The sequence below is a fragment of the Pleurodeles waltl genome, chromosome 12 (genome assembly GCF_031143425.1).
Source record: "Pleurodeles waltl isolate 20211129_DDA chromosome 12, aPleWal1.hap1.20221129, whole genome shotgun sequence".
NCBI lineage: Eukaryota > Metazoa > Chordata > Amphibia > Caudata > Salamandridae > Pleurodeles > Pleurodeles waltl.
Window position 1 is genome coordinate 435,251,406 of NC_090451.1, and position 13,618 is coordinate 435,265,023.

General features: G+C 41.9%; 1 protein-coding gene across 1 annotated transcript in view; it reads right to left on the bottom strand.

The window, feature by feature from the left end:
- Positions 1 to 13,618, bottom strand: part of LOC138267772 (cocaine esterase-like) — a 490,938-nt gene that overhangs the window by 337,328 nt on the left and 139,992 nt on the right. The window lies entirely within an intron of this gene.

A 13,618-nucleotide genomic window follows, 5' to 3' on the forward strand; every position in this document is an offset into this window, starting at 1 on the left:
TATTTTGTATCTGATGCAAAGGAGCCTGAAGGCAAAAATGCTTGACAAAATATAGCAGAAATAACAAAACAATTATTCTGCAGTTCACTCAGCAACAATGGAACATAAACATTAAATTAGAGAAAAGAAAAAGCAATAAAAATAGAGAGGAAAAGTGAATGAATCGATATTTGCAGCCACAAATGATAACAGAGTTGCAAGACAAACCGCTCTTAGGAAAACTTTGTGGAGTATATGTGAAATTCTACACAGCATTTCGAAACATCAAATTTAAATACAGGGAAATCCAATTTCGTCTCTGAAATGACTATACATCCCTAGTCAATATATTCAATTTTGTGACTTCTTTTCAATCATAATATTTTACAAGAGCACTTAAACAAATTGCGAGCTGCATAGAAGGTGCCAGGACCTGCTTTTAATACGTTCAGAAGTGATATTCCTATTGGAAGTTGTCCAAAATAAAAACTATTTGGGGCACCATACAGAACCAGAGACTGGTGAGCCCCCAGACAAAAAAAAACATGTTGTAAACCTTGGCACTCAATGATTACAGCAGGATCTTTCCTGAACCTGGGAAACTCTGAAATAAAGATAATTTAGAAAAGCAAAAAAGAAACAAGTGCTCTTTTCCTGAAGCAATCTGTTAAATGCAGAATAGAGATAATGCAGACTATTAATTAATTTTAACACTAATATTGGGGACGAAGAAAGGAGGGTGGATCCACCGTGGTTGCCTTATTAAACACTGACTTTTAACATTCCCAGAATTAATGTTTGCGACAGAATAAGTTGGTGATGTGCTAAGCTCATGATGATATTCGCTTAGAAGTTATTGTGATTCGACTCAACATGATTTGTTGTATATGTCTCTTCTAAATGCCCATAAACTGAAAAATATCGATGTGTAGCGAGCATTGGCCACCTTTGGTGACGTTTTAGGTAAAGGATGTCCTGAAGGCTGATGACCGGATCTTCCCTCTTTTTTTTAAAAGCATGCAATTTTAAGCCTCTTCTATTTTTTTTTTTTTTTAAAGGTTAACTTTTTCACCAAACCTACGTTTTTTTCTAATCTTTAACATTTTTCAAAAACACAAACTATTGCAACCACCTTCCCGAGAGACTTCACCGGTACCATGAGTACTGCAAAACACCACCACACCCTGCTGAGGTTCCCATAGACCGTATGACTGACTAAGAGCCTGCTTTAGAGTTTGACGGATGGGGTTACTCTGTCAGAATCGTGACGGATATCCTGTCCACCTTATTACAAGCTCTATAGGATATCATGGGATCGTAATAAGGCGGACAGGACATCTGTCATGTTTGTGATGGAGTATTTATTCTCCTCCACCAAGATTTAAATGAGGCCGTAGGTTTGTAAACCTTAAGGTTGATATCAATTCCATCCCCTTCTTCCTTTTTGTACCTTGATCACACTAAGTGAATTTTTGCCAGTAAACCCTTTATGGGAAAACAACGGGTGCTCAGTTCTGGTGCATTTAATTATTGCACACTAGTGTAGGTCCCAAAGCTACAACATATATATTGAAGCCTCCTTTGCGATCAAGACGACGGCCAGTTGCCTCTTACTCAATCTTAATGCAAATTTAGAAGCTCAATATTGTTGTTAATCCCTTTGGCCCAGTAATCATCCCCAAGACATTACTTACAGCAGAGAGCTCAATTGTAGGTCTGGGAAAGGAAAAGAATTGCAATACTACACATTACTGATACAGATACTTCCAGGAATGTCCAAGGTAATTCTATGTAAAAGCCTGCAGTGTTTTAAGTTTATGCAACTGTTTGCACGTGGTGGGCAATAATGTATTTCTGTGGGCTGGACTTATTTTTCACTATCAAACTTTGACTCAAAAAAAGTAAGTCAAGGGCATCTAAAGGGAGAAAGAAGGAGAAAAAGACGAAAACATTGACAAAGGCAGAAAGCAGGGATAAAAAAGACATTGCAACAGTCGATTGAATTGATAGGACATGTAGATTCATGGAAGACAGAGGCATGACCTGGAATCTAAATCAGATGGCATTGACATTCAGTAACACTTTCATCAGTTGTCATGTTGGGCTCCTAAGGAAACCTTCAGTAACATTTTGTACAAACCAAGCAATGGATGCCTGGCACTGATAGCCAGAATACACAATTGGTAGACTGTGCTGCCCACTTGACATAACGTTTGGGAGTGCTCTATGTCCTGTATAAATTATTGAAATTAATTATGATATCTATTCGAAATGGGGTCTTTGGTTGGCAGTCAGGTTAACTCCTGTCCAAGCAGGGACCCTCTCTCTAGTCAAGGTAAGTCACACACAATCCAAATTATCCTGTGGCCACCCTCTGGTAGCTTGGCACTGAGCAGTCAGGCTTAACTTAGAAGACAATGTGTAAAGTATTTGTGCAATAAAACATGCAATAACAATATAACACCACAAAAATACACCACATAGTGTTTAGAAAAATATATCATATTTATCTGGTTAAATACAGGTCAAAACAATCAAGATTTGATAAGTACAAGTTGAGATATCACTTTAGAGAATCATAAAAGGAGTCTTTAGTCTTTAAAAAAGCAAAAACTGTCTCTTGCAAGCACAAAGTACCTGGTTTGCGTTCAAATTCTCTGCAAGGGACAGCAGAGGAGGAGATGCGTGAAAAACGGAGAGGTGTGTGGTGATTTCTCCGGGTGCAGACAGACGATGCGTCAATAATTTACCACACAGGAAAGGCTTTGCATTGATTTCTGGTGTGCTGCCTTTGATCCTCTTCGGGTTGCGGGGTATTTGGATGCCCCGGGGACGATGCAGAGAAATCCTGGGCGTGCAGGATGAAGTCACAGGAGCTGCGTCGATCTGGTTGGCACTGTGGGGAAATTTCTTTTGCACGGCAGGTGCTGCATCGATTCCTGTCGCAGGAAGTCGGGCTGCGTCATTCCAGCTCAACTATGCGTCAATCTAGTGGCCTGTATGTCGAAGTTCCGGTCACAATGCTGCCGCTGCTTCGATCTCCACTCAGGGAGCAGGGCTGCGTCGTTCTATTTCAGCCTTGCAGTGATTTTTCTCACCGCAGAGCAGGGAGTGCATCGATTGCGGCAAGCTGTGCATCGATTTTTGCCGCACAAGGAGTTCTTTGCAGAGATGAAGTCTTTTTGGCCCTGAGACTTCCATAAACAGGAGGCAAGTTTAATCTAAGCCCTTGAAGAGCATTTCTCAGCAGAGCCGGAGGGCATCAAGGCAGCAGGGCAACAGCAAGGCAGCAGTCCATTACAGCAAAGCAGTCAGGTGAGTCCTTTGGGCATCCAGGCAGCTTCTCTTAGCAGGTTGCAGGTTCTGGTTCAGAGTTCCTTTCCCAGTAGGTATCTGGTCAAGAAGTGTCTGAGTTGGTAGGTTCAGGGACCCAGTTTATGTACCCAAATGCGACTTTAAAGTGGGAGAGACTTCAAAGAGTGGCTTAGAAGTGCACAAGGTCCCCTTTCAGTTCCATCCTGTCTGCCAGGGTCCCAGTAGGGGGTTTGGCAGTCCATTTGGTGAGGGCAGGCCACTGTCCTTTGACATGTAAGTGGCAGGTCCTCCACCCTCCCAGCCCAGGAAGACCCATTCAGAATGCAGATGTGTGCAGGTGTGACTGAGCATCCTGTGTTTGGGGGTGTTTGAGTAAAATGCACAAGAGAGCTGTCAACTAACCCAGCCAGACGTGGATTGGGGGGCACAGAAGGATTTAAGTGTAGAGAAATGCTCACTTTCTAAAAGTGGCATTTCTAGAATAGTGATATTAAATCCAACTTCACCAATAAGCAGGATTTTTCATTACCATTCTGGCCATGCTAAATATGACCTGGTTACTCCTTTCAGAACATAATCTACCACTCAAACAGTACATGAGGGTAGTCCTAATGCTATTCTATTAAAGGAGCAGGTCTCATAGAAGTGTAAAACGAATTTAGGAGTTTACCAAAGGAATTCTTTAGATAGGTAAGTCGCGGTAACCTAAGTCCATGCTTACGTGCAAAGCTGTCTTCGATAATTTTCCCTATTCAGGACTGTTTTCTATGAGGTCCAGATAGATGATACCCAAAGCATTAGATGTGCAGGCTGCACTAAATCGGAGAGGTACTGCAATGATAGCTCTGTATGCGTAATATAGTGTGAACTGGCTTGTGGGACCGAGAGAAGTGCCTTACAGACTTGGTTTTCCTCATACTAAAGCAATGATGAATCAAAGTAGACCCGCACACCAGCCCCATATAAAGCATCTGGAACACTTAGCTTTATAAACTGAAAGAAAAGGTAGCATAGTAGTGCGGCCTTGGGGCTGTGGAAAGTTGAGTATAGCTCCTGCAGATTTGGACATCTTCAAACAAGCGTCCCATACCTGATTGTGCCAAGTACCCAAAGAGTCAAAATAAATACCTAGGTATGGGAAACTGTTAACCCCTGTCAAGATATTACCACCAATGGGTCAAATCAAGATGCTAATTTTGCCTGGGCCACAAGCCATAATGTGCGACTTGCTGAATTTGGAATCTAAATCCAGTTTGTCTATGAAAGATACAAAAGAACCTACAAGTTTGCAAAGAACATTCGGTGTGCAGGCCATGGGAATCACGTCATCCATGTATAGTAAGACTGGAATGCAGGTCTTCCACATCACCAGGATATCAACATAGGCATTAACTAGACAGGCGATAAGGTTATTGATGTATAAATGGGTCTTATGGTTGCCCCCTTCCAAATTTCTGTGGATAGGCCAGGCGCTAAAGTTCTTTGTTATACCAAGTAGTAACATTTTGCCCACCAGTCTACGTTTGCTTTAATTATCACTGCTGGTAGGTTATCGGGACAGGCCGCTTTTGTTAGCTTTGAGGGCTTTATAGGTACCTTAATCCTCCTGATGGCATTTGCGATAAGATCTCCTTATTCACTATAAAGCTTTCCTGTCTAGGTGCCTACTTGCTTTCACCATCTTCTACTTCTTCCAGAGGACTAACCCATGCATCTTCACCAACCAAGATTCCTAATTTTCCTACTTCTTTTCCTCTTGTATCCCATAGTAGCTGCTAAAATTTCCTATATTTTTTATTTCAATTACCTCCAGCAGATTTTTCCAACATTTCCCATTATAATCTTTTTTCTTCCCATTCAATTTGCTCTTATATTCTCTTTTGGCCCTAGGTAGATTGTATTCTAACTCATGATCGTGTATTTTCTTAAGTTTCCCCTCCCATTTCCTTATCTGTTTTAACATTCTACTTTCCCAACTGAACCAAACATTTCTCTTCCTTGTGTCTATTGATTCTCTTTTCTCCTTCGTGTGTTTACTGTTGCTTCAACCTTTAAGCCTTTAGGCACTATACAACTTGGCTTATTATTTCATTGTGCCAGTTTAAGAGATTGTTGTGTACCTCGTTCCCCTAGATTTCTTCTTACTGCTGCTAAAAACTGCTCATAAGACTTAGGGCGTGATTTAGATATTGGAAGACAGGTTACTCTGTCACAACGGTGATGGATATCTCATCTGCTGATATCTAAATCCCGTAGGATATAACAGGATTTAGATTTCGGCGAACAGGATATCTGTCACCATTGGGGCGAGTAACCCGTCCTCCAATATCTAAATAAGTCTCTGATGTTTATTTGAGATTCTTATAGTAAGATGCTTGGGATATTCTAGTTGCAAGGGAATATTATTTTTCCTAATTTCCCTATACCCCTACATTTAGCACTACGTGCAATGGTCACTTCTTTCTATTTTTAAGACCTTAAAATTCTTCACTTTAAAAAAAGAACCATGCATAAATAAAGATGTAATCTGGGCCCCCTTGGTTTCCATATCTAAAGGTTTGTCTTGCTGGGAGATTAGTATTAAGGTGTCCATTTACACTAAACAACCCAATCTACGCTAAAAAGTCTTATAATGCAAAATTGTGTACTGTTTGTACATTTTATGGAGAGCTTGCCGGGCTCATCTTATGAGTATTTAACATATCTTTGTATAATAAATCTCCGTTTTGGGGATCTAATTTGTGATTAAAAACCCTATCAGAAGTGCCATCTGGGATGCATATTTTGGATTTAACCTTTGAAGGCCTTCTTTCATAAGCATTAGCCGGGCAGCAACGTAATCTTCTATATTTGTTGACTGGATATACACATTAATTCCGATTATAAAACCCGTTTGCATATCTTGTTGAACTAAACAAGTGAAAAATCCATGTACTATTTACATTTAAAACTGGCACTTTTTTACCACGTTAGTTGAAATCAACATCATCAACCCTCCTGAAGGGGTGGCCTTGACACAGCTTTTCAGTTTTATTTCTCCGAAATCAGAAATAACCCTTCGATCTATTCAGGCTCGTCGCACAGCCACACTTCTTGTAAGACATAGGGCCTCATTCTCACCCTGGCGGTAATTACCGCCAGGGCGGAGGTCGGCGGTAGCACCGCCAACAGGCTGGCGGTGCTCCGCCGGGCATTCTGACCGCCGACTTTCCGCTCCCCCGGCTGAATCCTCCATGGCGGCGGAGCGCGCTCCGCCGCCATGGGGATTCAGACACCCCCTACCGCCATCCTGTTCATGGCGGCTCTCCCGCCATGAACAGGATGGCGGTAGGGGGTGCCGCGGGGCCCCTGGGGGCCCCTGCCGTGCCCATGCCAATGGCATGGGCACGGCAGGGGCCCCCGTAAGAGGGCCCCAAAAAGTATTTCAGTGTCTGCCCAGCAGACACTGAAATACGCGACGGGTGCAACTGCACCCGTCGCACCTTCCCACTCCGCCGGCTCAATTCTGAGCCGGCATCCTAGTGGGAAGGTTGATTTGCCCTGGGCTGGCGGGCGGCCTTTTGGCGGCCTCCCGCCAGCCCAGGGCAAATGTCAGAATCACCGCCGCGGTCTTTCGACCGCAGTGCGGTGTTCTGACGGCGGTACCTTGGCGGACGGCCTCCGCCGTCCGCCAAGGTCAGAATGACTGCCATAATCTTGTACGTTTCCCGCAATTCTTTAAATATTTCCAAGGTTGATAGTTTGTGAATTCTCCTGTATTACATGATTGAACCAACAGCCTTTGCAAAGTAGTTTGTCCTATCCTAGGTCACTCATACACCCCCCCTTCCCTTTCGAGTTGAAAAGTAGGTATCTGATAAACATTCAAAGTGATTTGCATCCATTAGCCAAATCCTATCTGCTTTATGTCATCTGTCGATAGTTCTCACTGACTAGGGCATTTTGAGAAAGAAAACAGGAGTTGACATTGGTTAAGTGGGATTAGTTTCCTTAACCTTTTTCCATTCTTAGGTACATGCTCTGGTTCCACATAAATCCATAGACTACGTTTTCTATGGTTTTCTGACATCTTAGATTTACCTTTTACTCTCATCATGCCACTTACTTCCCACTTATATACTATGGGCTCACTGTTCTCGCATTCTTGACCTGAGCCGCCATCCACACTCTCTATTCTTCTAACCCCGCAGTGTCAAGACCTTCTTCTTCTCTTGCCCTATTATAGGGCTCCTGCTTGTACGCTCCTTACTTGCTTTTTTGTTGTTCCTCGAAAATTTGCTTTCCCCCTTTATCTCGTCTTAATAGCTCAACCTCCTCCTCATCGTCATCCTCATTTAATCAATCTTTGTTACCTGCTTAATTGCCAGTTTTGGGGGTTTCCTTCCTGCCTTTAATCTCTCCTTTCCACTTTCCCTTTCCTTAAAGGTTTTCTTATACTTGTACTGCACCCTATAAAGAGCCCCTGTTTTTTTTAATCAGCATTTGTTGCTTTGAGATATAAACTGACGGGACCCACCTTGGTTTGTTTTAGGGAACGTCTCCCCCCTCGTTTAGAGCCTTTATATGTTGTTGTATCCTTATATCCAACTACCAGTCTTACTAATATTGGCGTGCAACTGATATTATCTGCTGTAGTTCTGCTGCAATGCCTTACAGATGCGTTTTCTGAGAAGTTACCAGATTGCTATTTGCCGTTGTTACTTCCAAAATGCATCATAAAGTTTTTAGCATTCGTAGCATCACATCTAACATTGAGGCTGACTGGGAAGCCAAAATTAACAAATCCAGTGAGGTCTTTAGGGTTGGGAGAGCAGCTCCATTAACGCCTATGATCTCTGGTCTTCCAATGTTCTCACTTTTGCTGCCATGATTATTGATTTCATACTGTAATAGGTAGATTTACAAACATTTTGCGCTGGGTTTGCGTCACAAAAGTGAGGCAAACTAGCACAAAATGTTATTTTTTCTCATTCGCCTTCCAGCACAAAACTTGTTTTGCAGTGGAAAGTAGCCTAAAATTAACACACAGCAGCACAAAGCACTGCTTTGCGTTACTTAGCATCAAGGGGGCATTACGTGGATTGTACATGAGCGTTCCCATGAAAACACCCATGCTTTTGACTCAAAACCCTATCTACTAACAATAGTAAACAAGGTTTTGCTCCAAAAAAGTAAAGCCGTTTGAAATGAGGCGGTAAAAGGAGAAATGCCTTTCTTTTCGGACTTTGTATGTGTGTTGCACTGTACAGCACACATACAAAGTATGAAAAGTTTTAAATGAAGTCTAAGCATAGCATTCTGTACTGGAATAGAACCCATCCAGTACAAGCCCTATGCTAGATTCAAGCACATACTCTTGCACTACAGCGCAAAGGTGTGTGCATGCTGCTCAGCAGTGAAATTCTGTGCTGGCGCTATGGAGAGAGGAGTACAGTGACATATCTCTGTAGATATGGTGCTTTCCTGCTCTCTCACTGTCATGCAAAGCATCGCAGCATTTTAGCTGCTGTGCTGCGTTGCATGATAGTTTTGTAAATCTGGGCCCAAGGCCTTACTTATTCTTTCATGAGTCTAGGAATTCTGCATCAAGCTCCCTCTTTAATCCTTCTCTTGTTCAACCATCTGTTTCGAGTAGGGTGAGCCGCAGTGAGGACGACAGTCTTGGCTCAGGTAATGTCTTGTTCCTCACTGCTTAATCTAGCTCTTTCATGACTGATCTTTCACAAATTACTGCTCCAGATGGCATGAACTTGTACTTCTCCTCTCCTCCCCATCTACGTTAGGGTCACACCTTGCACCTCAAATCCTTCTTAAAATGTTTACCCACAAAATCATTTATTGATTGTTTTAATGAATTCCTACTAGACTCCTGAAGCGGCTCATCATTAGCAGTACTTAGCTTCTTCTCTCCCTGTTTTTCTGCGTGGTCCTTACCCACCATGGCATTGATTATACTCCTGTCTAAACTCTCCGGGCAATCTTGTTTTTGGTTCAGTCTCACAACCCCATGACCCTGACCTCTTTTTTTGTAATAGCTCGCTCCATGGTCTGGTTCTCTTTTGTGGCATTCTGCTAACCTGTTTGCCTTTTATCAAGCTAGAACTATGCTTTCTAGGAGGTGAACCTCATCTCCTATCTACTCCTAGATCCTTTAGGTGTACCTCTTATGCTCTGATAATGATACCTGAGTAAAAAGGCTGAACCAGGGTTCTCTGTTAGCTTTATACTCAATGCAAAACAATATTTCGTGCTGCCAACACCAAATCATACTCTTGCATCTTCATGCAACTTTCTGCTACACCCTTTGCAATAGAAACTAAGGCCCTGAATATGAGTTTGGCAGGCAGAAAAGTCCTCCCACCAAACTTCAGTGGTCGGGTTACTGCCCATGCGGCAGCCCTCCCGCAGCCCCTATTTCGAGGTTTCTGCTGGGCCAGCAGGAAACAGCCCACAACATTGATGCCGGCTCATAATCGAGCTGGTGGCAATGTTGCAGTGCGTCGGGTGCAACAGCACCCATTGCGCTTTTTACTGTCTGCTAAGCAGACAGTGAAAAGCGCAACAGGGCTGTCCATGAGGGACCTCTGCACCGCCCATGCCAAGTTCACCATGGTCATAAAGTGGAGGCCGGAGTCCTAGGACCGCCAGACTCAAATGAGGGCCTAAATGTTGCCAGGTGTCTCCTGCTAATTTCTTTAAGGTCATTCAAAGGTACCCCTCATATAGCTCTCCCAGCGTCTCTCAAGGGCACTCAGTCTCACCACAAATTACCATACTAGAAGGTATAGGATATAAACACACCTCCTCTTACCTCCTCCCTTCATTCGCAGCTCCCACCACAAATGTGCAGTTTCTTAGCACTTCTTGACACTAGCTGCAATATGCCTCCTGGCCCTCCACTGTCGGCACGTACCCACCCTGCCACGCACCTGAATGCCCTCGGTTCCCAGAGGGAAAACATAGTGGTGGGATTGCTTAGCAGCAGGGCTACCTGGGCTGTTAAACTTCCAGTGCTTCTAATACAGTCCGATGAGGGCAATATAGAGCGAACAGGACAAACAGAATGGTACAAGGCCAATCTTGAGCACTGATGTACCACTGCTGTTCTCCAATGCCAAACCTCGGGGTCACTGGCATCTCTGGTCTCCCTGGCACAATTAACAGGTGAGGAACGGGCAACAAACAGCCAAACTGCGTCTGACTTCCAGGTGCTGTCGAACTGGTGGGCACGACAGCAAATTTGCTAGTTAACAGGGTCAGGCTGATGCTACTGAAGGGAGGAGCTTCAACAACAGCAGCCTGCTTTTGGTTTGAAGAGAGTTGCTGAGTGGTACACCAGACGATTGGTGATCTACCTACTGAATTATGATATCAAAACTGACTGCTGTTGAATAACCCGGAGCATGAATTTATTAAGATGAACATCCCTGTCACAGGTTAGGCTGTCTAGAATGAAGCAAGTTTCCTTTATGTACAACTTAGCTACTTTACTCACTCGAAGTTCCCTAAGGCATGTCAAGTATCTCTCTGCATGTGTTTTAGTCAGTATGGAAAGTCTCCACTCCAAGATGTATCGTTCTACAATCTTTCTGAAGTCTTTCCATACTTGAAAAACTAACATAAATCAGGAAAGTCAAAACAGTAACTTCTATCTTCAGGTGAAATGGAAATAAGCAAAGACATTTGCCATTCCTGCCCCTGTCTCAAACTTAGAAGATCAATGGCATTCTTGCATCCTAGATACTCTGGGTTGTTCTGCACCTGGGATGACCAACAATAGAGCAACAAACATGGAATCCAGAGACCACCTCTATTGTACTAATTAGTGAATACCAAACAACTCATACTAGGTAACTTCCTTGACCTGTTGAAATATTGCAGCTTTGTCTAGAATTACCTGACAAATTGGGCTAGGATTTTGTAAGTGTCATTTAGCATACTGCATGAGGTCTTGTTCTACAGAAAAGGATGAGTGACTTGCACAACCATCTCATGTCTCAAATGATTACAAGAAAACCATTTGAAAAGATGAAATCAAAAATCTTCTCTAAAAAGGAAAAGCAACCAAAATCCACAAGAAATTTGTTCTTCAAGCTATTGTAGAATGCAGGTGTCACAAGGAAATTGGAGAAACATGAGCTGGAAAACAGGAGCCAAGAATAGTATTGCATGACTAAAGGCAGAGCAGGAACAAACACTTTTGAGACACACTAATGCTAGACTAATGGCCTGATTTAGAATTTGGTGAAAGGACTTTACTTCGCCATTGTGACGGTGTAAAACACTCATGTCACTTTCTGCCAATGCATTCAAAGTCTGATGTCTATCTACATTAAGGAGAACAGATGATATAATAAAAAATGTTTGTCACCATTAGAGCCGTACTGGGAAGGACACATTTCTTTATTATCTCATCCATCATCACCTCATGTCGTCGACATTAAGCTGGTAGCCATGTTAAAAATTCTTTAGGAATTCCCCATTAAATTCTGACTCTTTTACCCCTCGTGTCCAGGTGTCCTCTGTTCATCCATAAATAGTAGGAGGTTTACTATCCCTAATAGCTAATCACATAAGGATCTTCCAGCATCCATTACTCGGCAGTTAAAACGTGCATCTTTTTTAGTTGCTTGTTGTAATGATATTTCTCAAGGTACATTTATCTATTCATTTTTAAGACTCAACAATCTAACTTCCTCCTCTGGTTCAAAACAGACTAGTTGCCACTGTTTGAGGTTATATGTCAGTTTTCATACACTTCAGATACCTACACTGATAGAGTAGGCATACTTTTTGTAGAACTGCTACTCTTCTAATGAATTGGATCAATAAATGAATCATTTATATTTTTTGAAAGTATGTTGAAACAAAGTATATATCTTAGTATTTTACATTTACACATCTCTCATAGTAGAAATGGAACCATACATGTTTAGGTTCACAGAACTAAAGCAATCGGATAAGGATACCATAGGAATATTAAATGATATATATTTGGGTTAAATAAGGTAACCATAAAATAGTTCATCAAAATGTGAACATAAAAATAATTCCTAAAATCCATATGTTTTTAAATTGGCAATAGTTGCATTGTCTTTTTCTATACAGCATGGGCAATTTGAACTATTTATCCAGAATACATTGACAAATATATAATTATGTCCATTATGTTTATTGAATCTCAATCTAGGAAGCAAATCCAAATTTTGACATATTTTAGAGTCATTCCTTAACTCTACATAAGGTACTTGATTGAGTGTTATGAACACTTTAATTAAAACAAAGGTCTTGAAACATAAACATGATCAGCTTCCCTTTATGATTTTAAAGTGTGATCCAGTGGAAAGTAATTTCTGGAATTACTTTCCAACATCACAAGTATAAAGCCGGGCAGCAACTTCTAAGTAAAGCCCGCGCTCTTCAATACTGAGAGCATGGTTCTCTTGCAAACTAAATGAGAGCAGGACATAACTGTTGAAAATGCATGTATGGCTCAAAGGATACACTGAATCATGTGCAGATTAAAATCCCTTTTACCGTATCTTTCCGAGAACTGGCATTCATAGCCAAAGACAATCTGGAAAGCAGATGTATGTGTGTCAAAAATGAATGCTCCCACTTGCTCTGACTTTAAAAAAGAAAAACATTCCAGTCCAGAATAAAAGATTTATTCAGATAAATCTAATCTCTTCTCTATATAATTATTTCAAAATGATTTCCTATAAGTCTCAGGTTTGTCAAAACGGATATTCCACATCCAATTTAAAGAACTCACTAATGATGTAATTTACCCAAGGAATTCTTGAGGCTGGGAAGCAGTGCATGTTGTTGCCTTTGGCTTAAGGAGAGAGGGGCCTTGTGAAGAAGTGTCCTGAGTATTCCCCTAAAGTAAAGGGTCTCAGTGAGTTCCTTTGCAAGTACTTAGAAAAAAAAAATTAGGTCCTTATTTAGAGGTTTGACATAGTAGACATCGGACAAAAATCGGGAGATGTCCTGTTTGCTCATCTTTTGGACCCCTGTCTCCTTTATAGTGGGTAAACCACAGTGTTTCTAATAGCTCTATTTCTATCTGAAACACCTTCAGGGATGGCTAATTGCCACAAAACTGATGAGTCCATCACATTGAAAGCCCTGCCCTATGAAGGGAAGGGTTTCCAACCTAATTTCCACTGTATTTATTCCTGCCTGGGTCCACAGTGCACTTAGTGCCAGTCCCTGGCAGAAAAAAGAACACTTTGCCAAACATAATAGGAGAAACATCCCAGCATGCCAGAGACACATATTTCATCATTTTCAAAAAGAAACCCTTGCACTAAGGGAAGGG